At 47.9% G+C, this 24182-nt stretch overlaps 1 protein-coding gene across 1 annotated transcript in view; it reads right to left on the bottom strand.

Annotated features, from left to right (window-relative positions):
* The window catches only part of SHOC2 (SHOC2 leucine rich repeat scaffold protein), a 65641-nt gene extending 44483 nt beyond the window's left edge, over positions 1-21158 (bottom strand). The window contains exon 1 of the mRNA XM_035547814.2: positions 21007-21158. The gene's annotated coding sequence lies outside the window, so the exon portion shown is untranslated. The remainder of the gene's footprint in view (positions 1-21006) is intronic.
* Between the last annotated feature and the right edge of the window lie 3024 nt (positions 21159-24182).

The following is a 24182-nucleotide window of genomic DNA, read 5'->3' on the forward strand; positions in this document are numbered from 1 at the left end:
AAGCCAGGCAGTCACTTGCAAACAAAGCAAATTCTCTCCTACAATTTACTAGCTTCAACCATCTGACCTAACAGAGTTTTCATCAGTGTGAGCGCAGCTGAGCTCCTGCTGCTGCAGCCACCAGCAGCCCAGCCGGGAGCAGAGCGCTGACTCAGTCACCGAGCGGTCGCGTTCCTCCTTCGAACACAAAACCTCACTCTGAGGCTCGCAGACAGCAGGAGAACGGCTAGCCATCACGTAGCCATAGATCACAAAAGTAGCCTGATCCATCCGACAAAAGGAATGCTCCCGGGACACGCCGGCCAGACACTTCGTGTTTTCCTTCTTTGGGCAGAAATCTCCTTCAGCTCGGAGCTCAGGACTGTGAGCGGCGGCGTAACGCTGCCACGGGGTTCATGCCAACTGGACGGCTGGCTTGCTCTGTTGAGAAGGCAGGCCATTAAATTCACCTCGGTCCCGTAGACGAACGGCCAGCAGATGGTAGTTTGCAGACTGCCCATCTCGCCTGATTTCAGTGCATCTGCCCGTGGCCCCACTCCCCCCTAATCCCCTCCCGCACGGAGGGAGCAGCCTGCGTGCTGCGGCGCTGGGTAAGTGAGCGGGCATGGAGCCTGACAGCCCGCTAAGCCCTTTAGGATATCTTCATCTGCCAGAGGACCGCAGCCAAGACCACGCTGCCTGCTAGCTGCAGAAGGGCCGAGCACGACCTGATCCGGCATCCCAACAAAGCCTGGAGGTGCAGGGAGCGACTGCACAGCCTTCACAACAGGGCAGGGCCAACAACTGGGCCGTTTTTTGAAGGCTTGCTTATGTTTTACTTGGGGTTTCTTCAATCTGGAGACAGATTTGTAACTGTAAGCATGTAATTACAAATCTATGTGCATTTACAGCTTGCGCCACTATGAGCGAGTCAGCTTCACCAGGTGTTCGGATGCTGAGCACCTTGAACTTCAAGAACCAGGCAGAACCTCCAGGACATCCCATTCCAGATTCCTACACAGCACTCGATTCTGCAGCAAAGACACAGGCACGCAGGTGTTCCCGTCCCCTACAAAGCTTTTGAATTCATCTTTCATCCCCTGATCTCTGCGGGTTCTCCAGCGCGCTGCCATGTCACACACCAAAGTCCAGATCCATCACGACAAAAAGGTCACACGCTAGCAGACAGAGTCACCTACACCCCAAGTTCCTGGGTGGTAAAAATAAACCTTTGTGCCCTGCCTTTGAGCACATCTAGCAAATACAAACATGTACATAATACTGTGATTCACGCTGTATGCTCCAACATTATCTTTATGAAGCATTTGCTCTTTTTCTCCTGTACAGAAAGGAAACCAACCCTAGTTCTTGGCCAAGTTACACCACTTCATGCGTCTGTAGAAAGAGACTCTACGAGCGAGTACAAAGAATCTTGCTAACTCCCTGAGGCAGCCTGTTTCAAACTGTGACGAGGGAGTTTCTGCACGTGTGGTCCCCCAGCACGCACCTCTCGGGCTGCATCTCTCTGTTTGCATGGGAGCTCGTGGGATCAGCAGGCAGCCCAATCCCGCGTAACACGTGGAATTGGAAAATTGTAACCTGCTCCGTAAAGCAAATTTCCTTGTCTCAGTACACGTCCTGGTAACTAGGCTTGCCTAAAAAGAGGTTATCCAAAATGGACATGGCTCTAGGGAAATCCAAGAACAAAACCAGAATGAATTAAATTAATAGAGACTAGGACTGGCATGCAGTTAAGAAGAAGCAAAAACCAGCATCTCCTTGACCCGTATGCTATTTTATTTCGTGGCTATACAAATTGTGCATCTGCAGTGATACACCGCCTTCCACACAAGCACGTGGCAGAATCTACCTGTTACCCTCTTTTGATCACAGACTGTTCTGCCGCAGCAAAATCTTACTTTCCACCACAAGAAACTTCCTTATGACCAGCACACAGCACAGAGAAGAGCCCATTTTGGGTCCCTGCACAATTCCTGGGAACAAAGGATGCAGCCTGTCACTCACTGCTCTGTCACAAACTCCCCAGAGAACGTCACTGGTCTCAGCAGAGGCGGTGGTGCAAGCTCTAAGCCAGCATCAAGTATTTGTCTTTTATCCGTCATCTCCTCTGAGCAACAGAAGCAACATCTCAGAACAAACCAACCAAGCAGGAGACAAAACAAGAATGACGGGCAGGAGAGAAAGTAAACACACAAAGCAACAACGGAGTAAGAGATTCTCTCCTAACGTTACGTTGATCTCACAGAAACAGGGACAAGCCACATGCTGAATCCCAGCCCAGCTACACAAACATTTCTCTATTACAATCGGGGGTAGCATCCTACCCAAGTTTCTACCAGCAACACCGTTACCCAACACAAAAGCAAAATTATTGGTTACTGCAGCAGTTCTCCTCATTTCGGCTCTGAACGTGGTCCAGTAAGTTTGCTCATCTTCTTCACCACGCTTTTACGTAATAATTACGACCATTTTGCAGAGTTCAGTGCTGGCTGACTCTCAGTCCCTGCATTTTCTGACCATAATTAGTGACTGCAAGTCACAAGATCCCTTTGCAGAGGGTTACTCTGCTAGGAAAACAGCCTATCTGAAAATCAACTTAAAAGGCAGTTTTAACATAATCCTGAAGATGAAAAGGAACGAGGTCTGCTGCAACACAGAACACGAAGAGCCAAAGCCACAGTGCCTACATATGGCAGCTCCTCACTGCACGGAGCCTGGCCCTTGTTAACGTTTTTTTCTAGCTCAGATTATTCGCAGTTCTTGATCTTCAGTTAAGAGAAAAGAGAAAAGTCTGGATTTGTTTCCTTGAACACCTAGTTTAAATATAACTAAAGGACAGAAATGGACATATGCAGGAAGATTTACTTTCCAACCAGCATCCGTGAGTCTGGAAGATACGCAATGTCTGGTAAAGACCAAAAAAACACGTATTTACCCACAAGCTTCCAATTATAAATCTCCTCAGTTTTCAAAGTCATTAGCATATCTTGCAGCTAACCTGCTCTCAAAAAATAAATCTCTTTGAAAAGATTGGCATTCTTCATAGAGAAGAGATAACAACCACAATCGGAATCAGATTTGCTCTTATTTAAGCATACATTTCCGCTTCATTAAAACTAAATTAAATAAAAATGAAATTTATTTGAAAACTGCACAAGGACGAGCTGGAGTTGTTTCCTCCAGGAGGACATTTTTCAAAAAGTTTACGTTATATATTTAAATAATACCGGGAAGCAAAACAGTTCAGAATATTCTAAATGAAAAATAAATAAAAAAAAAAACATACAAAGACCTACACGACTTCCCCCATTACTGCTTAACCAGAGATTTTTGCAGTACGGGGTTTTGTCTGTTTTTGTTACCTGACCATTTCAGACACACGCGTTATACCTGCTCAAAGCAAACTGGTTGAGGCCAAGTTAGTATCCAGATAGAAAGAGAGGGCAAAGAAGCTGCTGTGCCTCAGAACGTACTTTGTAACGCTCTGATCTCATTTTCCAGCACCCATTTGCCTAAACAAGATGTGACGGACCACTTCTGCCTTCCAAGCGTTCTCACTCAGACGCAAGAAGCAGGAATTGCCCAGGAGAACTGCTGCGTTCCCTGCAGCCCGGGCGTGCTCTCCGGCCAAGTTCTCGTTAGCGTCTGCCGCGTGTATTTCTAACACCGAGCGCGGCGTGCCTGCACAATTCCCCCTGCGTTGGGGTGCTGCATCAGTCCCGTCCTGCCCTTACCTGGCTGCACGTGGTCGAACAACTCCCCTGTCCCAAAGCCAGCCCGGCGTCCTGCAGCGCTGCGGGAAATGGTGCTTAGCCTCGGCTGGGGAGAGGGAAGCAGCCTGGAAATACCTTGGGGAACCCCGTAAATTAGCAGCACCACACAAATGCGGGCTCATTACACGCCGTGATAAGGCGATGCGGAATAAAATTGCTCCCAAGACTTTTTCAAAGCTTTCAAATGTTTTCCCCCAAGAGCAAAACAGAATTAAAGATAAATGGCATAAAGCAGTCAAATATCATTTAAGCAAATCCATGTACATTACAGGTGCTTCAGGTAGCACTGTGTGTAGCTACACGCAGCCAGTGCACTGTGGTAAAGGCTCCTGTAAACACACTGAACTGTTTTAGACTTCACTCCTCAAAACTGATGTTACTCTTGGAGGGGAGGGGAAGGTTTCCGTTTGTGTTTTTCTTCCCGTTTGTTGGTGGTGGTGGTAGTGTTTGTTTTGTTTTGTTTCTTTCTTTCTTTTTTTGAGGGGGAGGTGGCCTTGAGGGCCAAGAAGATAGGGAAAAGGTAAGACAAGTCATTTAGTTCATGTGTTTATGACAAAGCCGTTAATAGCATGCTGCTTTGTTCATGTCGAACATAATCCTACAATGCTTTCATGACACCTACCACGTACTCTTGGTTTACACCAGGGACCTGCAGTCTGTTAAGAAGCTGTCTTGGGCCGTGCCGGATTTTGTCACATTCACTTCTGGCCACTTTGAAACCTCTAATAAGAAAACTGCGAGGAATTCCTCTGGCAACACAGACCTGAATATTTCATACGCCCTGAGCCTGTTTCACCTCCTCAACTCCTACACGCCAACTTCTTTTGATATAAGGCATTCCCACAGAGCAAGTCAAACGCACCGTGGCCGAGCAGGCCCTTCCTATCTGGATGAGAAACTTTCTCTGACAGCCCTGTGCTCCCCGCGGGGTCACAGCGGCCGTGCCGAGGAGCGGAGAGCTGACACACAACCTGCCTGGAGCGCGAGCACGGCGAGAAGCGTGGGGCAGGCAGCCACACGCCGCGGCTGGAGCAAGAGCAGGGACAGGAGGCAGCAGTGGCCAGGGGCTCCATGTAGAGCCCAAATACAAAAACACGGAGGCAGCAATCATTGCACGGGTGGCGTTCCTGCTCCTTCGTGGTAAGCGAGGGGGTCCTAAGGAAGGCAGAAGCACGTAGCAATCAGAGATGCACTGAACATATCTCAACAAGCACAGCACCTAGAGCACTGGAGGCTATCTTCTTCACACCTGGCTCATTTTGACTGCTTTACGCTGCAAACTTAGTTTTCATAACCTCTTAGATACAGTATTTTTATTGTTTTCGTTTAAAAAACTCTTCATTTAATGCTTAAAAAAAAAAAAAGAATGACAACATTTGAATTTCTTTTAACTTCCTTCACACTCTTACAGATTCAACTGGCGATCCCAGAGATCTCTTTCCCAGGACAGAGGATAAAGCCAAAACAAACAAAAAAAGAAAAAGAAATCTCTGTTCACCTTCCTGTGAAAATCCACATAAAGCCCAGACCTGCCACGAACACCCCTCGTGCTCATCCTTCCCCGCCACGAACCGTAAGCCCCAGCCCGACATCCCACCACGACTGCCCCCTAACCAGCTGCGGGGACACGAGACTGCGAACCCCCCCGAGCTGGAGGAAGGCTGCTACCCGCTGCATTACGAGAGGGCAGGCTTAAGAAGGAGCTCAGCTTCCACGAGCTTTTTCAAGCAGAGGGGATGTACTTTTAACAATCTTAACAAACAAGTTAGAATACGAGCTGCCTGTACGCCAGCTACTCCATAGAAGCAACCTGCACGCATACATTTTGCTGATAAACGCTAATTAAATGCTAATTAACTTAGCCTGTCAGTCAGTGAAAGGGTGGTATCTTAGGTCACTCCACACTGATTTGATAAATCCTTCCTTTTTGGCTTTGGTTTTTACACAATCTTATTTAACAAGGACACTCTTGCAGTGTAATTCTTTCAAACGTTAGCTAGAAGTTTACACAAGCGTAAGAAAAGCCGGACAGCCTAAATTACCTGTCTTTACAAACATAAAAATAAAATAAAAAAGCAGTTTTGCACGACTTAGATTCTGTTTTTTGTTTTTTTTTTTTTGTCCTGATGGTCAAGACATCCAGCAGCTGAGCTGAACAATATTCTGCTCCTAAGTAGGAGCCCGATTAAAAGATGTCAATTCTGGAAAACGCATGATAAATTGGGTATCTTCACAAGAACAAGATGTTTTCCTTCACAAGGGAAAAAAAAAAAAAAAAAAGAAAAGAAAGCTGTGATCCCTTGCAAGCAGATTCTTCAAAATCTGTTCAGATGAGGCATCTTTTTTTTTTTTTTTTTTTTTTAAAAAGAGGTCTTCGGTGACATTTTTACTAGAAATAGTGAAAAACATGATTTCTGCTTGCCAAAAATCAACAGCATGATACGGTCTTTAGCACGCTTGAAAGGTTTGTACATTGTAAAAGCACAAAGTAGCAGCAATGATAATCCGAAAAAAGTCACAGAAAAAAATTCAGACACAAACTGAATTAAACACCACCATACAAATGTCATGCCATAAGAAGCCTTTTACCTCATCAATTTCTGATCAATTAAATAAGACAACGGAAATTTAAAAAAACTGATGAAAAAGCAGAACAGCTTAGAGCTACAGGGAAGGTCCTACCACTACCCCAGCAAAATAAAACAGCACAAACTTGTACTGTGTGCCTATTTATAATGAACGACAGCCTTGCAGCCTATTGTCCTTCGCTTCAGACAGAAAACAGATGCCATTCACACATGTGTAAGTCAGCAAGGATTCACCCGAGCTGTCTGTGAACATTTAGAAGTTATAAAACAAATGACTAAGAAAAATGCCGCCTTTACAGCAGCTCAGGCACGGCAGTGCCTCCCCGGGCGGTGACAGCAGCCTGCAGATACTCACGTCGCGCAGTACCTGCCCAGACTGGAGGGCTGCACTAGGCAGGAGACGATTCGGGGCATTCAGAGCACCCACATCTGCTCCTCTCTGGATTGCACAGAGGGAAGCAAGCATTGCAAGCAGATTAAAAGAGAATTAGCCCTTCTCAAAACAAGCGTAACCCAAGAAGTACTGCACACATGCAGAAAGCGCTCAGAAAAGGTACAGAGACTCACAAGCCTGCTAGAAGGACTGAACGAGTTTTATTATAACAATATGCTCCAGAACAACGTGTTCAAAATCAGGATACCATGTTTGTAAATGAACACCCTGAGGACGCAAGAGAGGGCCTGAAGAAGTGCGAAAGAGCTCCTGAACAGAGAGACAAAGAAGCTAGAACACTGGATACCTGAACCTCTAAAAGGAAAAATAAGTTTTACGGTGAAGCTGATTAACCAATATTAACAAATACTCACTACCCATCTGTTCCTTTTTCACTTAACCATTCTCAAAATGAGGGGAACAGAGGAAAAAAAGGCACAGAATGACACTTCCAAGGAAAACACAAAGGACTAGAGGGAGAGTGAGGGCAGGTACAGGCAGAGGAGAAGCAGCCGCCAGCATTTGCCCGAAGCCAGAGCAGGAGGCCTGGGTACGGTGTGGCTGCCTGCAGGGACAGCAACCAGCAAGGGGTGGAACAGAACCAGAGAAGCCGTGGCACGTAGGGCGGCAGAGAGCAGGGAAGGCAGGGGAGCCAGTCCCTCCCAGGGCAGACAGCCAGTGCCCCCTTCCCAGCACCCGCTGCCTGGCAGCAAAGCACCAGGGGCCGGTGCGGGGCTGCCCCGCGCTGCCCCAAACCTTTCTCGATCCCTCCCTTTGCCGCAAGGAAAGAGCCAGACAGACTACAGCGAGCCTTTGTTCCTCTGCAGGGCTGGAGGATTAGCATGTGTCTGATGAATCCTCCTCCTCGCTGGCAGCCTCCAGCTCCTGTGACTCTTGGACGCGAGGTGGTGCGAACGGGGGCAGCTCCGCTCCCCCACGGCTCCTCCTTTCTCCCCTTCTTCCGTTCTCCGGCAGGCACCCTTCACGCGGAAGGTGGAAGAGAAGCTGCCATCTAAGAGCTGAACATGGCTTGTCTGTATCACACAAATTCTACCAAACCAAAGCCTTCTGTAAGTCTTACACCGACCACGAGTAACGTAACTGGTCTGACAATTCTTGGTATTGGCTCGGTGTTGAAGTGTAGGTCAATGCTCTAAGTGTGTTTTCCTTTTCTGTCTTTAAATGAAGAGATACCTAAAATCAGCTTATATTAAAATCAACGTCCTATGAGGTTCGAACCCCAAAACATTTCAAAGAAGGAAGTTTCAGCTGAAGGGATTCTCACTAGGGCTCAACGTGACCTGTGGCTGGGAGGACCAGCAGTCAGAAGCAGGACTGGGAGTTTTAATCCCATCCTCAGTTGTTTGCCACATTTGGGGCTGTCTGTAACTCCTGAACTCTTCACATCAGGTCTGGGGAATCTGCTCCAGCTCTCTCTTCTCTCACAGCCAGCCTCTTAACAGAGCACATAACGTTACCGCTAAATCCGGGCCAGCCGATCCCCACCACAGCCAGGCTCACTCCTGCAGGCAGCGTTCAGCGTACTTAATCCTATACCATATTGTCTCTTTCCCGCTGCTAGCATTTATTAATAAAATTTCGGTTTTAATTCAGGAGTTCTTAACTTAAATCTCTCTCCAGAAGAACGTGGTATCTTCACGAGATGCTTTTGTGGGACAATTGCTCCGCTTTTATTTACAGTCACAGCTTAATCCCGCAGGAGCCCACCAGAAAGCCGCCTACACGTCATCCATCTGTCCGTCCACCCTTTGGCCATGCTACTGCTATGTCCAGCGAACTGGATGAGGCTGCAGAGGGGTATCTAAGGAAAAGCTCAGTGCTTGAAGCACTTGCGGCCCCAACAGCCCTGCCACCTCCCCTTCCAAAAAGACGAGTCCCTGATGTACCCCTCAGGCCAATTCCGTGGATGGCTACGAAGCTCCACTGCCCTGCACGCCAGGACGTGACGTTCACGCTCGCATACCCAACACATGAAACTGCTAAGAGAGACAAAAGCTTGAATGTCACACAGAAACAAAACCTCTAAAAAGGCGACAGAACTTACCGCCTTCCACCACTGAGCAGATGACATTTTTCTGTGTGAATCAGATCAAGACAGAGATCCCGTAAAATAACTTCAGCAGAAACGAAACAAAAAACCTACATATTTTAAAACTAAACTTAAAAGGTTTGGGGGGTTGTTTAAGAAGAAACCCTTACAGATTTCATGTTACCATAAATCAGACACTGGATGTCTGCACACACCACCACAAATGTGAAATTTTCAATACCTGGGAGCGAGCAGAAAAAGCACGGAGTGCTTCACCTGCCACACAACGTAAGGTCAGCAGAAAGACAAACTAGTACCTAAAGCATCGATCCATCAGAGTTTGATCTCTCTCTGAATTCAGTTTTTAACTGCCACAAACCAATTTAAATACTGTTACAATCCAGAATACTATAAACCTGGAACCCTTACAGACCCCTATGGCGAGAAACAACTATTTGGGGGTTTCCCCTCTGGAATCAGAAGTAATTGCAAACAGTAATTGCATTTGATCACTATTTTTGGGACCTCAATTCCTATACTTATAAACAGCTCCCAAATACAGGTGCAGAACTAAAGAGCAACTCAATCAACAGTGAAACAAGATTATTTACTGTAGTGCTAAAGTAAATTGAGAGTGAAAATTTTGCATGCTTCAGATAAGGTACAGTGCTTACTCTGTTTTTGTTTGTTTGTTTTTTAATATTTTCAAGAATATCAAAAACTTGTACGTATCCTTACACTAAAAAATAAAAAAAAAAGCAAGCATGAACCCAACAGAGGACAACCAAATCTTACCATTAAAGAAATTATGGTAGGAAGCACAGCTGTTCACCACAGTTAACTCAAAGAATTAAGACTTGCAAGAAAATACGATCACACTCGGTTAAGTGTTTTTTTGAGCCATTCAAATCTGTACTTCAGCTGAAATTTAACAATTAATAATCTAGTAACTAAAATGTCCTCTTCAGAAAACTAAACCAACCACAAACAAGAAGCAGAAGGCACAGCCACATCCCAACACCTCCCCGGCACCTCCTGGAGTTCCCGTCCAGTTCTTCAGCCACTGAACCAAGAGAACAGCGCTTCGCTTGAGGGATGCGTCCAGCCCCGCGTCCCTAAACACGGGGGGAAAGTTTCTGACATTTCCAGAGAGCAAGACGGTTCCAATGAGCATGCTTAGCTCTTAAAGTCTTATTTTAAATAAATAAATAAATAAATAATTTAAGAAGAGATAAAAGAACAAATCTGAATGGAGCCAAAAAAACCCACCATCTGTTCTAGTCAGAATTTCTTTCTTGCCTCTATTAATGTCAGGAGCTCTCATTTCATTACTTATTATTTCTGGATTTTTTTTCAAATATTAAAAGACTTGCATAAAAGGCACATTACTCCTTCAAGAATCACTACATGTCATCAGAGAAGGAAAAAAAAAAATCAGGGAGCAATCCACAAGTGAATTTGGCAAGCTTCACAAACCACCATATTGCAAAATAATCTTCTTCTTCTCCCTTGCTTTTTGTTTTATAGCTCACATATAATGGTAGAATTACACCAGTGTCAGCATATGAGAACACCTCATACCGAAGGGCAAACCTCACAGGCAAACGGAAAGCTTGATTCAAAAGAATCAAATGCCTTGTACCGGCAAATTAGTCTGCCCTACGATCACGTGTTTAAGTGTACACATCCAAAAAAAAAGAAAAAAAGCATTTCAATTTGTCACTACTTTTCAAGGTTGGCTATTTTATTTCCATTAGCCTGTAAGCACTAGGCAGTGCTAGAAGCTGCGTGTTAATAACACTCAGAGCCAAACGGTGCTCTCAGATACAAAGTGCCCGTGGTCACATCGGAAGAAGAAAAAGGATCGTCCAACCTGTCCCCCTTGATCTGCTGGTAGCAGAACTCACAGTGCTTACATACTGATCACAGTTTTGACAGCAAGGAAAATCGGAATTCAAACGAATCCTAAATGCTAGAGCTGTGGAATTATCATCTCTGTGATGGATTAATGTAAACCTCGTACTAAAGCAGCCCCCCTAAAAGCGGTCGAAGTCTGGGCAAAAAGGAACATTTCCAGCATCAACCAAGTTCTGTCCACGTGCTCCTGGTATCTGAAAAGCAGCACGGCTTGCAGTGAATGAACAGATCACACACCTGCTGTGCATATGGACGAACCATCAAAGTACAACTGCAAAAATGCAAACTTGTTAACAAGTTCCTTAGTCTCTCATCTCGTTCATAAAACACTTTCTACAATGCTGACTTTAATTTAAAAATCGTAACTAAACCAGATAGCCCAGGCTGTCACCCATCTCACCCCAGATGCTCAGATCGAAAGCTTACTCCCGACAGGCAGGCAGAGGTCCGAGCACTCTGCACTTCAGTGGGCAGCAACCTGAAATTCAGCCGACGACCTTTTACAACCACACACAGCCTATGCAGAGCTCTCTCTGAAGTCCATCGTCGCCAGCCATGAAAATGGCTTTGCCATTGAAAAAGCCTACGAGAAAAGTTCACATCCTTATCCAGCGCCTTCTCTAAACAGAAATCTAACGACCAGCAGTATTTTGGAACTAGCACTTCTCATACAAACCTTCCGTACTCACTCTCCCTACTTCTGTTTGAAAGCTTTACACATCTAGCTAGGCTCCCAACCAGGAACTTGATGGTTGAAGGCTCCCACACACCAGTTACTTGCAGAAAGCCTGGCCATGCACACACGCGCTCTGGGTCAACGCGAACAGAGGCCGCGTAACTCGCGTTACTCTGGGGTAAGGGAATGCAGACAGGCAGTTACAATGAGTAGCTTTCATGCTCCAAATTCACACCTCCTTACCTGGCACTAACTCATGCAGGTGTCACAAAATAAGATATTTATTGACAACAAAGATTAGAGAAACTTTTTTTTGGAGCATTTCTTATTTGTTGCAACTGTGTGCTGTGTTTTCCCTGTTAATTAAGGGGCTTCAAAGATGAAATGACCCGAAGTGAAATTGTACAAAACACGACGGGAAAAAGTAGGAGATGCAGCGGTAAAAGCACGCTGTTGATCACCATGGGACACAACTGATCAGCTTCTGTTACGGATTTCTGAAACCCTGCCATGAAGCCAACTGGACCAAAACCAGGAGTCACTTACGGACGTACCACAGCCGCCTCAGGACCCTTGCAGGCAACACGCTCACTTGTTGCCGTACCCCATGCTCAGAGATGTAGCACGTCACTGCGTGGCTCTAACCGCTGACAAACATTTCAGTGCAGCAGCCGTTTGGCACCCACTGCTTTGCCCTGGCAGCAGCGGGGAGCAGGCTGTAACCCACCTCGGTCCTGGCTCGGGGTGACCCGGGCAGGCTCCCACCAGCTCACAGCATCGAGTCTCCGTTCCTGCTTGTCGTGAGCTTCCCTGTAACTTCTGCGCCCTGGCCTCTCCATTCTAGTGCAAAAGGGATAGTATGCATATCACAGGGAAAGGTCAGAAGGTTAATTCAAAGCCATGAAAGCCTACAAGGTATTTTTGCTACTGTCACAGCAAGTTTGCTTTGATTTTTTGTGCGCTTTTGAAGCGGAACACTGCATCAAAAGCCAACGTGCATCTTGAGATATGCAAGAAGTTGTTACAGAGGAGGAAAACTGGTTCCCTATTCTCATCTCTTTCTCTTTTATTTTTACACAACCCGATTTTGAGAAAAACGTTTAGGTTTTCGTTGCCACAGGAGGGCAGGAGCACGTAACACTACTACACCAGTTTCTTAGAGAGAGCAGAACAAGCAGCGGGAGCTGGAACGCAGCGAGAGCCAAGCCAGAGACCCGGAGCGTGATGGAAACTCAGTCATACCAGCGGAGTTAACTGCCTGGTAATGAAGGCGTATGCATCCCATCTGCTTGCTGCAGAAGAGCTGGAAGGGGTTCAAAAACGGGCCAAGACAGACATACCGGCAAATACATGATGCAAACATGTGATCCGTGCTCAGAAGTTTACCCCATCGACTCGGACAGGGGCGAGCGTGCCGGCAGGTTCGCAGCGGGACGCGAAGCGTGTCCTCGTCACGGCCTGACTGCCACTGCCCATGGAGAACAGACAGCTTCCCCGGGTAATTTGTTTATTCATTAATTCTGATTGCAGGAGAAAGTTCTGGCCGGCACCCAGCAGCTAATTGGTTCAATAACCAGAATCTTGGTTTAGGAGGAGGAGAAAACATAATGCCGCAGTGACAGCATGCAAGTGAAACCTCGCTGTCTGGGTGGGTACGGCTCAGGGCTTCGAGAGCTGGAGTGCAAAAACCATTTCTGAAAGACAGCGTACAGCTGACGTGCAGGGGACAACTACCAACACTTCTCTGAAGACTTCCGGCAAGTAAGAGGGGTGACAAATTACTCTTGTAAAGATGTACCTAATGGTGCCCCTAAAGCACAGAAAATACAGTTATGGACGACGTCGTGAAATAAAAAAATCCAGGTTGTTGTATCCATTTGGTGAGTTACAACTCACGGTGATAATACTTGAACTTTTGTTTCCTTCCTAACTAGGCCTGCCACACACAATATGCTATCAAGAAAGCTGCCAAACAAGCGTTTGAATCTTCAAAAACAGCCAAATATGCAGCCCACCGCACACAGAACAAATATGATAGCCTGAAATCTGCCTCATTCTGCACGCTGTGCAAGAGTTCAAAGGAATCAGAGGGACTTGCCAGAACAAAATTTGCTGCACAACCACAAGTCCCCATGTACCTTAATTCCCATCATTTACTAACAGAAATTTCCCCTCTCGTGAAAACGGATAATCTAAAACATGAAATTCACTGAAACTCGTGTAACTGCTCTCATTATAAAATTCCCTTTAATAAGAAATACTTTAGGTTTTGCAAATACTGTACAATATGCATAGGCATTAAATTTTAAATTTTATTAGAAAAGTAATTGCCACAGATTGAGTGCATTAACGAGCACATTTGAACTACGGCTTCGTTTAACCCATCCATCCCTTCAATAAGAAAACTGTGCAAATCAACCTGCATACTTTATAGGATTTTTCTTGGCTTTAAAGCCTTTGCCTGTACAATAATTTGTACAATCAATGCACAAGAAACAGCAAAACCAAAGCTCGGGTACTCCAAGTGCAATGTCACGAGCAAGAGCAGGATGGGTTTCCATTACCAGTCCTTCCTATTCCGCTACCATCAGCGTTTTGCAGGACTACAGAGATGGATTCTCTGGTAGCCCCTGACTTCCTCGTTCAGGAGGTGACTTTTTCGCACTACTTCTTTTTATGAAGACCTATTTTAGACTGCTGTGTAATTGTGTTTACGTATCTGGCCACCTGATGCCTCCAGGAGCCGTATAGTTTGCTAGTGAAGTCATTTTCTCTCTGCTACCCTCCGTGCCTCCACGTAACCGAACACTTCTAAGCAGAACCGAGCGTGCAGGGAAACGTGAAGAATCCTCTCGGCGTGGTTATCCCTTCCAATTAAAAGAAACGCGTGCTTCTGCTTTTCTGCAGCGGCTGACTCGAGGCGGGGGGAAGGGAATACAGAAGCCCTGTCCGAAAAGCACAAAACTATCAGCAGGATTTCAGCAATACGGCAGTTCACCTAACGACGAGAGTAAGGGTTACTCTCCGAGGGCTGACCGGGGTTTTTCCTTGTTGAGTTGTGGGGAGAGAGGGAGAGATTACAGGCTGGGTTGTGTGTGTTTTGTTGTTGGTATTGGTGGGGTTTTATTTACTTGTGTTTAAATGAGGATGAAAATAAACTCCAGTATTTTGCTGGATTAGCTATAACACAAAGGTAAAATAAGACTGAAGCTTAGTTACGAACCCAAACCCTGCCACAGCACCATGCTCTTAACTCGGTACCTGCAGGTGCACCGTGTGTCGCTTTGGCCAATTATTTACAAATTTACTAAGACTTTCACTGCACTGCTACACAAGCTTTAACTTACAGTGACATTCTGAATGCCTTCTTTCATTCCAGAAATATATATATATATATATATATATATGCAATGGTTATAATTGCTTTTCTTTTTGACACATGAAAATTTCCTCCCAGGACAATGATAAATCAACATGATTAATGCTATGCATTACAAACCAGATTATAACCTCACTTTCAGCACTAAAAAAAAAAAAATAAAGCAGTGGAAAAATCTCACTATCCACAAGACCAGGCAGTCCGCACGCTGCAATTTCACAGGTTGCCATCGTGGCAGGCCACAGGAGAGAAGCCTCAGGTGGAGCAGAAGAGAGCAGTCCCCCGGTCTGTGACATTGAGGTGACCGGGACACAGACGAGAGGAAGGAAAAGAGCAAAGCCTGAGTCTCCACGATCGTTGCTGCACCTTGCCTGTGAGTAAATATCGGGCCCTGGGCCTTTTTGGCTACCAGTCAGGCAATTCTTCCTGGAAGTAATAGATGTGTTTATTTTTCCTTCCCAGTCAACACAAGACGACAGACCAACAGAGAGCTCTGACCATTTAAACTGTCAGGAGCCACCCCTTCAACTTCTTGATTTAATACCGATTCCTATTAGGATGGAAACAATGAAAGCACAGATCGAAATACCACAGCAAATCCTGAAGTTTTGCCAATATTCTTTGGAGTACTAAACCGACACGATCTGCAATACTGAACGGATAACAAAAACGCAAGCCCATCTGCAGTATAAGCGTTCTACATCTGAAGGTGTCAGGGTTTCGTGATTTTTATTCTTTTATAATGTTAACTACTTCACCTTGTATTTCTGTGTTCTTGGAATACTTCCTCTAAACTTCTGGTAGAGGAAACACAAGTTTTTGACGCTCTAAGTGTTAAAAAGCTGGGTTGCAGTACTAGCTATACTGTTTGCAGCACGGCACGCAACGCCCAAGTCAATGACTATGCAAGTTCCAGGCAAGTTTAGGGCTTCTCGCAAGAGCATCGCTTGCTGTTTCAGAAACCTGCGCTGTCATAACTTCAGTTCCAACAACAGGGTCCTTCATCACATCGTTAACCTAACCAACTACTGCCACTTTAATATGTGCAAAGAAGTAAAAGAGCGACAAACTACTGACATCAGATCCAAATTAAAAAGAGAAAGACCACAGCCCCGTTTGATTTCAACATCTTCCTTGCTGCAGCCTTTGCAAACTAAACCACGTCAGACAGAGCGAACGCTCGGACCACAGCTGACAGGCCAACAAATCCAAGTACTAGTGTAATACATCACCCTCCCCTAAATCTGACACACAACGCGTTAATAACAAGGTTGTGGCTACGTGCAGTGAATTCAAGCCCTTAACGATTAAAAAAGAGTCACTAGGCACCTACTAATCGCTGCGAGTCAGGTAAGGGTCACTACTCGCTGCTCTGGTTAACAACTCTGTAAAGCACGCTTAGGACAGGTAGGTGATGGCAATCTGCCACCGGTTCCCAAAAACAGCCGCTGCTTTCAGTCACATCGCCGTGTCGACACTCTCAAAGGAAGTTTATGGTGGTTTTGGTGAAGTTAGTCATAAGTCGCTGAACGTTTCAGCACCAAAACAATGGTGGCACAATATTTTGCATTCCTCGTGAATAAAACATTCCCACAGACATCTATAGGAAATATTCTGGAGATAGAATAAACGCAAGAGCAAGTCTCGAGCAAACATGTTTTGCAACCCCAAATGTAGTCAGTTTAGAAATAGTTGGTGAAAAACTGCTAAACTGCTTGAGGTCGTGGGGTTTTGGTGGGGTTTGTTGTTGTTGTTTCCCTCCCTCTGAGCGGCTCTATCGACCTGTGGGCTGAAGGAGTGGGAGACCAGAACACGGGCAAGGTAAAACTGCACCTCATCATCACAGAGGGAGTTTGCCATTTAATAAAGATGGGTTTCAGAACCCCTCTCCAAAGCAATCCCAGCCGCGAGGAGGATCCAGGCCACAGAACGAGCCTGCTTTAAAGCGTGGCAGCCAAAGCAGCGAGAGGGTGAACTGAGATGTGCTGCAATATTTATGCAGCCATTATCATGCAAATGCGCAAGGTACCAGAAAAGCTGTTTGCATTGGTGCCCAGCCCCTCCAGTCTCCGCACAATGCCAGCAGAAAGAACAATCAGGATGCACGCATAACAAAAAGCCTCCCACCACAGGGCAGGCAGCTCCTCTGAACCGGATACAGAAGCTATGGCAGCATCAGGGCTCCGTGGAAATACCCTCTCGTGGATCACTTCGGACCTCCTGCTCCTCCGTAGGCCGTTTCCAGGCAGGAAAGCAGGGGGAAGACGAGCACGGCAAAGGTAGGAGCCAGCCACAGCCCCCTGCCCGGGCAGGCAGGGCCTGTGGGCCACGCCAAGGGATTGACAAGCGAACAGCCACAGACCTTCCTGGGGCACAGCAGTTTTTGTAACGAAAAGGGAGGCGGGTGTGCAAATTAGGACCTGGTGTACGTACATCCGCTCAGAACGCGGGCTGTCCTTCCGCAGGGAAGCCAAAAAGCAAGCGTGGTCAAGGCCGGCCTGTGCCTCTCCACGTTCACCTCCAGTAAAGCATCACTAAAAGCTGCGCAGGCACGGCAGGTTGTTTTAAGAAGTTGCGTGACCACACGCAGCAGTGTTTATCTACACCAGTTCCCTGCCTCTTCCCGTATTCTCACGCTGATCGGCACGGCCACGGCGCTAGATACGGACAGGCTGCACGCCCGCGTTTCCCTCCTAGAGCAAGCGCTTCAACTGCGGCCATCTTCAACCCGGCTACAAGTAACTGCGTGGTACCAAATTACTTTTTACAAAGAAATCAACGCTGCACAATTACAAGGCATATCCATTACCTAGGGGGTCAGCGATGGAAAAATCCTCGGTAATTAAAGCCCTCTTCCTGCGAGATCGTTGCTTTGCTATACCCCAACTGCCTTTCCTGAGCCAAATTCAGTGTCAGAGAACACCCAGATTTAATAGCACGCTATTTGCATTTCACAACACAGCCAAGCCAAAGCAACGCAGGGGAAAAAAAAAAAAAAAAAAAAAAAAGGCAAATTAAGGTCAATGGGTAATATCGCAAACATTACCCTCTTTTTATACAACCTGTTACATTTTATCTCGGGAGATTTTGTAACACACCAAGACTACTGTATGAAACAGACCAGAATATGTCTCAGCCAGTACTATTTTAATGTAAACAAGGGCTCTTTTTATCTCTACAATCTAGCTACAACTGACTGTTTAATCTTCACTACGGTGTCCTCCCCAGCCCTCTCTCTCTCTCTCTCTCTCTCTCGCATACACAAACCCACCAGAAAAAGACAGAAATACCTCCTCCAAGATGAAGAGTTGCCTGCAATAAAAATAAACAGCAGGTATTACAGTGACAGAGGAAAGCAAGCAGCGCTTTTAAGCAAAGAGCGTCCACAGAGCTGTCCCACAAAAGAAAAAAAAACAAGAGCAAGCCAGGAGCCTCGAATGATTTTGGGTGGGAAAGGCGGAGGGCCAGGCGGGGTGGATGCGGGCTGCTCAGGCTCTGGCCCCGCTCTGCTCACCCAGGAGCGGGTCTGGAGCTGGGTCCGCGTCTGGATCCAGGCCCTGGCACGCTGGGCAGAGGGGTCTGTGCGGGGCCGGAGCGGAGGCAGAGCAGGCAGAGCTGGCTTTCAGGCGCACGCACGGACACGCAAGTTTTCGTCTTTCCTCAGACAGGAAGGAAAACCCGCTGGAAGAGAGAAACGGCTCCTTTTTAGCACCTACCCAAATTCTCCACGGCGACACTACATCTGAGATCTCTCAGTGCACTCTCGTCTCCTTATCGCCTGCCCAAATCGTCCCAAAAGGGAGCTCGGTTATTTGCACGGCTTCCTTAGCCCGATCAAGAAGAGATCAAATTTGATCTTCTCAGCCAGAGCAAACAGGAGATACTTTTATGGCCCTGACTCGATTAATACGCATGAGCATTACGCACGCACACAAACACACGCCTGCACCTCTTTCACGGGCGTTGCACACCGGCGAGGAGCAGCCGGCCCGCACGGCGACGAGCAGGATCGCCACACTCCGCTCCAGCAGCGCCACGCGTTTCTAGAAAGCCACAGCCAAGCAACAATAAATCCAAGGGTTTCCTAAAAGGCACACACACGGCAATCCCCGGAGAAATTCACCCCTGTACAAAAACTAAGAGAGCGTGAAGACAGACAGAGAAAATATCCATCCTCGGAAGGAATCCCGGCCACGGAACGAAATTCCTGGAGGAGCACACACCCGTCGGGGCGATCGGTGTCACCACAACAAAGGAACGCCCCTCCCAGCACCTCCTGCCTCACTGACATCTCAGCTCGCAAGGGGAAGGGAAAACTACCCCGGGAACGGCAGCCACTCGCCGCCAACGCTCTTTACAGACCCTACCCTCGCCGTCACCCCTGGGAAAAAAATCCTGGGGGGTGGTTAACATCTCTAGAGAGCGCGGGAGAGAGGGACGCGGCAGGAGCCAGCATCCTCGCTGAGGATGCCTCGGTATTCCTCAAAGGAAGGCTGTGGACGCGCGGAGAGCTTTGTCTGGAATCATCTCTCTGCGTTACAAGATTATACCTAAAATGAGTTTTGCCCGATGTACGTGTTTTGCCTTGCCACACGTACAGAAATCCTGATGACTGACAAATATTAGCCTACATTAAAAGGAATCCAGCTTCAAATTATGAAAATAACCCTTCATTTTGCTCACCCAGAACAAAGAATAATTACATAGAAAACCAAGACAGTCAAGCCCAAATCATTCAAAAGGAATTAAGAGGATAAGGGTGTTACTAAAATTAAAATGTATGCACAACAGAGTATTAATAAATTCATGGGATACAGTAAATCTCTCCCAAAACCAAGCTAGGATTATATCAAGATCACCATACAACATATGCCTGAAATATGGCTGTAAATAAGTGTGACTTAATTTGACCACCACCTACTTTAAGCCCTTGATTTTATAAATAGAAGCTCCCAATAACGCCTAGTGATATGTATATAAAAAAAACAGCTTAGAAGGTAAAAAGGGAAAATAATAAGTAGAAAGCCGAACGTACAAACAAGTAGACAGCAGAAAATTAAAACCTTGAATCTAATTACCAAAACCAGCTTAATTTGTATTTCAGCAGTCACAGAAATCTCTTCTGCAGCCATGACAATACACACAACTACAACTCCTCATCTTTACTATTCTGCCTCAAAAGCGTCTTTGTGCGTGCACGTGTGCAGAAGCGCACAAAACGCAGGCTCCCACAGCCCCATCTCAGATACACCCGTCAAAAACCGCTACTGATACTTTAGCGTTAATTTAGCTTTGTGATTGTTTTGTTACACATGGTGATTTTGTGTTCCCTTCCCGCACCTGCTCCCGACGAAGCCCGTCGGGCCGAGGAGCTCCACACTTTCACGCAACTTCAGCACCGCCGAATTTCTCCACGGCTCAGGCGCCGTCGCGCTGGCAGGCAGCACACGCAGCCGCTCACCTTACCTGAGGTTACCAGAGCCTTTCAACCACCCCGCAGGGACAGACACCAAGAGCTGGGCGAAACCGAGCTCCAGAGCCACGGGTACTCGCGGGCAGCTGTCACTCGGCTCCCTCAGTGCCACCTCTAGATCCCGGGCACCGCAGGAAGGCGATGACTGCTGGAAGGGGACCCTGCCTGCCTGCCTGCCTGCCTGCCTCCACCACAGCCGCCACGATGGGTGCGGGGGGCGCAGGCCGGGCCCCCCCGGCCGGGCTGGGGCAGCGCACGCAGGGTGAGGGGGTCACTGCGCTCGCCCCAGCTCCTCCGCTCCTCCTCGGGGCCGGCCAGGAGGAGAGGTGAGGCGGCGAGGCTGGGCTTCCTCCTTTCTTTATTTATCCCCCCCCCCCTTCCTCCGGGCTGTGCCACCCCGCCGCGGCACGGAGGAGCTCAGCACCCCGCCGCGGCGCCCCCACGGATCCGGACCCCCCAAAATCCCCTCATATCCCCCCATATCCCCCCACGGGGCCCCCCACCCGCCGCAGCCCCTCCACCCCGCCGCAGCCCCGGGAGCTCCGTGAGGGGCCCGAGGGGGGGGGGACGGGGGGGGGGACGGGACCAGGACCCGCGCGGGGCCCTCCCCGCCTTTGTGCCCGCGGCCTCCCCGGGGCCCAGCCCGCTGTCAGCCGCCGCCGCCCCTCAGCCGGCCCCGCCGCCCGGTGCCCGCTCCCCGGTACCCCGGTGCCGTACCGTGCGGCTCCGCCATCCTCCCGCGGCGCTCTCCGCACCCCCCCCTGGCCCCGGCGGCCCCGCTCCGTGCGCCCCGAGCCGTCACGGGACTCCCCGCCCACGGCCCTCCCGCCCGCCGCACCACGGGGGCGGGCGCGGCGCGGCGCGGCCCGGCCGACGGCTTCCAGGTCACGGCGCCGCCGCCATCTTGGCGCCGGGCGGAAGCGGCCCCCGTTGCCCGTGGAGACGGCGGCGCTGGGGACGGGGCCCGGGTCCCGCTTTTCAAAAACCGTGATTCGAAATTAAAAGTACGGCTTTGTGCTGGTTTTGCTGTTTTCGTGATGAAACGTAACGCTGAGAAGCTGAAGTAAAGCACAGCAGGGCAATCGTCGCTCGGCAGGGAATCAGCCAGCAAATACACGCTGGTAACTGCACCTTTCTGCTGCAATTCCTCAAATATGTCTTGTAAGACCGACGCCACAGTAATGCTTGTGCCAACAATCCAAACTAACAGGCATTTTTGCAACGGCAGAGTTCATCCGTGCAAGATTGTTTTTTAATCTGCACAAATGGAGCTGTTAATTTTATACCCTCCTACTGGGTGCTGGGGAGCTGAGCTCCAGCCTAATCCTCCAGCAGCACTGCTTCTCTCAAAGTCTTCCCAGACACAGACCTGTCCCAGCGTAGAAGACAGCCGTGAGAGTCAGGATCCTTAAAAGTATTAGTTAAGGGTCCCTCAGCTTCAGGGGACTACAGTGACTGGCCCATATTTTGAACCTGGTGGTACTGTGGCTGAGTACTTCTCCTTAAGAGAGATCCACAGACAGTAACTCAGAAGTTTCTTGGTCTCCATTTCCCTAAAAACCTGTAGAACCATGAGAGGATCTTGAATTACTGCCATTCACGCTGAAATGAACAGCAGGTCAAATAAAATTAATGAGCATTTCATAACCTACATCTGTAGACAATCTGAATTAACGTTTTGCAGGCAATTTCATTTGGATATTGCCTAACTTAAACACTTGGCTTTGCAACCTTAATAATGGTCCTTCAACACATGTAATACTCCCTGTCTTCCCAAAAAGGACAGCTGTCATTACAGGATCACGCAGCATCACAGCCCTTCCCTGCGTCATCGGCAGTGCTGGTAGGTACCTTTACGTGCCCAACACAGACCTCTGCCCCTTTCACTCACAGAGGCAGAGGACAGCAGACTGTTATCCTCTATCTAGACCAGCACTGGAGAGGGATGAGTCCTGGAATTTGGATTATTCAGTGGGTACATATGACCATTCCTAAGGCTATTTAGTATTTACACAGTTGTTTCAAGCACGTTTCTACAAAGCAGTGTGATTTATTAGGAGCTAGATCTTAGACAATGAACTAAAATAAAGTAATTAATTAGTTAAGCTTGCTTAAGCTGACCACGAGATCAATACAGCAACTTCAGAACCATCTTTGACTGAATTCAGATACCTCTAATACAACAGCCCTGCTTGCCTTTTCTTAATTTAGTGGCTGCCAGACTAATGAATCGACCCTTTCTCTCTTGTTCATGTGGCCTTTTTACTACCTCCTCCCAACTGTAATTTTTTTCATCTCACTACAAGAAAGCTCTCTCTCCTCCCCCAGGCAGGCAGCTGCTGCCGCCTCGTCCCAGCGCACTAAATTCTAGCTGTTTCTGGGGCAGACCGACAAGAGGCAAATTCTTGGCCAGCCATGCCACAGCAAAGGCCAGCCTCAGGGAAGCTCTGCCCCACTGCCAGGGTGTCCCAGCAAGCACATCCCCCCGTGCCCCCATCCCCAAGCTTTCCCTTCCGCCAAGCCCACAGCTCTCCCTGGTGCTCCGCTCCCTCTCCTCTGCCTGTGCCTGATCAAGGCTTTCAGACTCGATCACCTGCCTCTCCTTTCTTAGCCTCCAATGCTGCCTTCAGCTTCAGTTCCCCATGCCTTGCTCAGTCTCTTTTGTCCAGTTCTTCATCCGACTTCCTATCCCCCCTGACTTTCGTTGTACTGACAAACTGAAATCTGCCGTGACTTCGGTCCCTCCCCTGCTGTCGGTTCCTCGCACAGCCAGTCTCAGCATGAAACCCCTCTAATTCCCAGTTTCACTTTCTTCGTGAATCTCAGCCTCCTTCCATCACATCAAAGCTCCAAATTCCCGGTCTTAGGCTTTGCCTTCCTCCCTTCTACACTTTAGCCTACACAGGCCTTCCTGCCTTACCCTATTCCTTTCCCTTCTCTTGAACCATCGGTTTACCAGACGTTTGGCTTCAGTCTCTTACCCAAGGCTTGCAACGTGTCCCGCTGTTCTGTGGGAGAGAAGCATGCTTTGAAGGCTGATGGCATGATGAAGACCGTTTCATTTTGTGAGCGTCATACTGATCACAGAAATAGCGTATGACTTCAGCGCTGCTTTTCTGTCTTCACCTGGAACATAATCTTGGCTCTACTGCCTTTATCACGGGTATACAGAGTGTGGGGAGGCTGGAAGAGCTGGCACAGCTGAGGAGCTGAAGGGGACAGAGGAATGGTGCAAGACACAGGAACCGTACCTGGGGGATGCACACGGACATGCAGAGCCATGCCCAGCGACCAGCACTGTGACAGAGAGGCCAACGACAAGATCCGTCACATCGAAGAGAGACTCTGCCCCGCCAGAGCGAAAGCTTCTGCTGTTGCAATACAAAGGATACAAAGAAGGGGAACCTCAAAATGTGGTTGTTAGTTAAGGGCTGCAGTACTGTAAGATGTTGCTATTTTTACCACCTGTTCCTTTTCTGTGTTCAGTCAGGTCTGCTCACTTGAGGGACGAAAAATTATTTTTGCTTTTTTCCTCCCATTGGTTCTACAAAGCAAACACGCACATGAGAAAAGAATGGAGTTTGGCTAAGGTGCCTGTGTTCTTAAAACCAAGCAGCAGCATGACTTAGGGTTGCAAAACTGTCATATAAAAAACTGTTCTGGGCCTGCCAGCCTTATCTTTGAACTTGTTAGCAACCTATCTGGCAGCAATTTTTCAGACGCGCTTCACAGGTCCTACAAGGGCTTCTCCGGGTGGAAAGGCAGGACACATCGACCCTGAAATGGCACATCCAGAATGCCAGGCAGGAGATGAGTTTCCCATATTTACCAGTATGTTCACCAACTTTTTCAAGTATGCGCTGTGTCCTAACTGCCCCAGGCTGGCAGGTCTT

Source organism: Cygnus atratus, chromosome 7 (assembly GCF_013377495.2).
Source record: "Cygnus atratus isolate AKBS03 ecotype Queensland, Australia chromosome 7, CAtr_DNAZoo_HiC_assembly, whole genome shotgun sequence".
Lineage (NCBI taxonomy): Eukaryota > Metazoa > Chordata > Aves > Anseriformes > Anatidae > Cygnus > Cygnus atratus.